Source organism: Labeo rohita, chromosome 15 (assembly GCF_022985175.1).
Source record: "Labeo rohita strain BAU-BD-2019 chromosome 15, IGBB_LRoh.1.0, whole genome shotgun sequence".
Taxonomy (NCBI): Eukaryota; Metazoa; Chordata; class Actinopteri; order Cypriniformes; family Cyprinidae; genus Labeo; species Labeo rohita.
In genome coordinates this window covers 14,932,898-14,937,547 of record NC_066883.1, presented here as the reverse complement: position 1 = coordinate 14,937,547, position 4,650 = coordinate 14,932,898, and the positions used below count along the sequence as shown (strand labels likewise).

Below are 4,650 nucleotides of genomic sequence, written 5' to 3'. Positions count from 1 at the left end.
ACTAAAAATAAATAAATAAACTTTAGTCAGCACTGAACTTTAGTCAGTCACTGAAAGATGACTGAAACTGTTATTATTATATACACCATCTTTTCTGATTCACTAAAGAAAGCAAGTAATAAAGAATGCATGACTGAGCCTTTGAAAACTGAGCAATGCTTAAATAATTCCTCTTTACAGGCGCACACAACCAAACAACCACCAGAGGTCAGTAGAGTCATACAAATACACCCCATGAGTGACACACAAACGTTAATTCTCCATTATTAAAGTGCTCATAATGCTCCTGTCACGGTAAATAGCTTGTAACAGACAGTTCTGTCATATACTGTAGTATATTATAATTCATCTTATATAGCTGAAACAGCATTCAGCCTACAGATACAGCCTGTTTCCTCATGACAGTGAGCAGGAAGCTACCAGTCAGCTGAAACAGCAAACAGCATATTTCAGGTTTTTATTCATATTAAAAGCAATTAGATTGAAATGCTGGTTGCACTATAATCATTCATGTTTAATTTGTACCCCTGTTGTGGTGTTGCAGTGCTGGAATGGAATATTATTATGGTGAATCCCCGTCATCAGATACGCTATCACATGAGGCCTTGCAGATGGGTGGTGAGATATCGTCACATTTTTAAATTATCTACATGTTCAATAATGTTTATAACAGTATATGATTTCAGACAGAGTGTGAGACCTTACGACAGCAAAAGTCAAAAGTCAAAAAAAAAAAAAAACAGCACAAGTTTTCATTAATGTCACAATTGGTCAGTTTCACTTCCCTTTCCTGCTTGCTTCATTTCCTCCTAATGCAGTAGCAGTACCTCATAAAAGAGGAAGTGCATATGTCCTGAGACACACAAACTGCCATTTCAGACTCACAAGGCTTTTGTAATCAACTTGTCAAGTCTTTGTTTGAAAGACTAGAAGATTGTATTATGTACTATATGACCAAGAAAGTGAGAGCATGTGTAAATAGGATGGTTTTCGAATAGGATCATTCACATAGCTAAACTATTCTTTCCCAGAAAAGTTTGAATATGCAGTCTTTTTATTAGGGTGTTGTTTTAAATAGCAGGGGTGGACATACATTTTTCACTTTCTGATGTTTTTGGAAACCTACCAATTATTTCAGCTGTGGATGTTTAAGAGCCAGAGGAAAGGCTTTTTTTTTTCATTGTGCAACTTTAAAAGACAGTGTTTTAGAACATTTTCAAGGACTTGCAAAACAGTTGTGAATTTGAAAAAATGACTCCCTCTCAGGGGAAGGCCGATTGAGTAACTCTGAATGAACTGGATGTTTCCAAATGGTCTTTCCAAGGTTGTTTGGAGGTCAGTTCCCTACTGAGAATGAACAGAAAGCACAGCAATTCCTTGAATCACAAATCTGTCTAAATTATCCAATTACAGTGACCAAAAATAAATACATAAAATAAAAGAAAGTGTGTGTGTGTGTGTGTGTGTGTGTGTGTGTGTGCAATATAATTTATTTTATTTTATTTCATTTTAAATAATTAATTAATTAATTATTAAGAGTTTAATGCCAATACATATGAAAAAATACAAATTATATATGTATATATATATATATATATATATATATATATATATAGATAGATAAAATTTCATTTTAAACATTGCTTTTTAGTATTTTATTCATTCTTATTAAAACGATTTATATATTTTTATATATATTTATATATTTTTGTTATTTTACTTTATATATTTTAAATTATATATATATATATATATATATATATATATATATATATATTATAATAAAATACAACTAAAAATAAATTATTACTATTTTATTACATTTATTATTATTATATTTTTTACACACACACATTAATCAAAACAACTAAATACAATAAAATAAAAATAAAACAAAACAAAAATAAATAATAAAATAAAATAAAATTATATATATATATATATATATATATATATATATATATATGGATAGATAGATAGATAGATAGATAGATAGATAGATAATTTAATTTATTTTAAATTAATTTAATACTGTATATTGCACCCAAATAGGCATTAAACTCAAATAAAATAAATTAAAATAATAAAAAAAATTAAATTAAATTAAATTAAATTAAATTAAAAGGAAGTACTTTGAATTTGGCAGCATCCTCAGAAGGCCAAAACAAATATCACATGAGCTTTAGTATGTTCTTTCTAATAAAGTTAGACTGATTGTTGTGATTTGATTTTTAAGATATTCAAGTTGAATACAATTATTTAAATACAATAATTAAATAAAACCAAAACAGTTAATACACTGAAATAAAATAAAATAAATAAATAAATAAATAACAGTTAAATAAACAAATAACAGTTAAAATGAGATATAAAATAAATAAATAAAAATTTAAAAAAATAAAATAAAAATGACTAACACAAAATGACTGACACAATAATAATAAAAAAAAAAAAATAAAATGATCAGCTGTAAGTAATTAGCTTCAGTTATAATTACTACAATTAATTGTTGACATTATTATATGATTTTAATTGCGGGATACGGTTAGGAAATCATGACTTCTGACACAGCACCAGACAAACTCACCAAACCACTTATTTTTCACAACAGCATAATTTCATATTATATAATAGCGTATAATCAAGTACAAAAAAAATTCCCAGTACAAAAACACCAGATTCGTTCCTTTAATGCATTAAAATCATAAGCAGCATATAGTGCATTTGTGAAAAGTGCCTTTGACCAAAACAACTCAACAAAGCATTTGAATCTTTCTGCCTTTCCCTCTTGGGAAACAAAGTCTGCTTCTGTAATCTGTGAGGTTTTATGTGTTTTGTGTGAGGTGCAGTGAAGGGAGAGGCGCTGGAGTTAGAGGAAATAAGGCCACAGATGGAGGCAGCAAAAGGGTGGAGAGCAAAGGGAGACTGCTGCTGTTTTCAGAGCCTCTCTGGGCTGAATGGCACTCTTTGTGATCCTGTCACAGCTCCACATCCCACATGTGTTTCAGAAGCAACAGTCCTCCCCCTGCTGACGAAAGCACTTTAGGAGAGAGAGAGTGAAAGAGAGAGAGAGAGAGAGCAGCCGTCAGAGGACAGGTCTCCGAAACCCCTACGTGTTTTTTAAAGCAATCCAGGCTTCCAATCACATTTCACTGCATGTGTGGATTTGTCCCGGTGCCCAAGGCTTTGAAAACGGACTCGAAAATTGCAAAAGTTTGTTCCCGATCTACTGTGTGAAAACATGTTTTCCAGAATGTGTGGCTGTTGTTTACATGTCAACCCCTTAAACAGAAAACTCTCTCACGGAAAACAAACGGTGCTATTGCAAAACTCTAATTAGCTGTTGAGCTTGATAGTCAGATGTACGCAAAAGTGGTTTAATGCATTTTGCAACCGTTTGTGTGTTTTGTACAATATGTCTTACTTAAATATTCACAATATATACAAATTCCCATTAGACATTACATTAATGTAACCCATTTTTATTTTATTTTATTATTTTATTTTATGCGTTTCATAAAATCTAAATATATAAATGTCAATTGTCGATTTACAGAAATAAATCAGAATATATATTTATAAATCTGAATATATAAATGTAAATCAGAATATATGATTGTGAGTCTGAATATATAGAAGTAAAAGTAAATCAGAATATATATTTATAAGTCAGAATATAAAGATACAAATTATTATGTAAATTTACTATTTTAATTTATTGTACAGAACAAAACATGTGTTTTGTTTAGTTGATTTTAATGTTTATATAACAAATGCAGTTAAGTGGCTATGTCTTTTTCCCAATAATAAATAATAATAATTCCTAATAAATAGTACATAAGTTTATTTATTTGCATTTATGCATTTATTTGTGTTATTTATGCATTTATGAACTTTACAAATTACTGTGTAAAAATGTAAACATGTTATTTTAATTACTTGATATATTTATATACATTTATTAATTGATTTATATATTTTAATTTAGATTAATATTTTTAAATTAAATTTATTTTACAGATGCAACAGATGTCTTTTTTCCCAATAATAAATAATAATAATTCCCAATAGATAGTACATAACTTTATTTGTTTGTCCGTTTATGCATGTAAGCACTGATGCACTTTACACATTACTGTGTAAAAATTATGTAAACAGATGTTATTTTAATAATTATAATTACTTGATATATTTATATATGCATTTATGGTAATGCTTAATAATTACTTTATATATTATAGTTTATATTAATATTTTAACATTTAATAATTTAATGTATTTATATTTTATTTAATTTATTCATATTTTATAATTTATTTATATTTTTATAATTTAATTTAATTTAATTTAATTTTCTGAATATATAAATGTAACTTGTGGTTATACAGAAGTAAAACTATGCAGAAGTAATTTTTATGGTTTATTTTTATTTGTTTATTTATTTATTTATTTTTTGTTTGTTTGTTTATGCATTTGTGCACATTACAAATTAATTAGTAAAAAACAGTAAAACTGTAAACAGATGTTATTTTAATTACTTGATATATTTATATATGTATTTGTTACTTACTTTATATATTTTAATTTATATTAATATTTTTAACACAATTTTATTGTATTTTTTAAATTAAATTAAACTTAATTTAATTT

The 4,650-nt window shown here is 27.1% G+C and overlaps 1 long non-coding RNA gene across 1 annotated transcript; it reads left to right on the top strand.

Moving 5' to 3' along the window:
* Window positions 1–290: 290 nt before the first annotated feature.
* On the top strand, window positions 291–2,906 carry LOC127177758 (uncharacterized). The gene is made up of 3 exons (XR_007829258.1): window positions 291–453; window positions 545–618; window positions 2,850–2,906. It is a non-coding gene; the product is annotated as an uncharacterized LOC127177758 (long non-coding RNA).
* The last annotated feature ends 1,744 nt before the right edge of the window (window positions 2,907–4,650 follow it).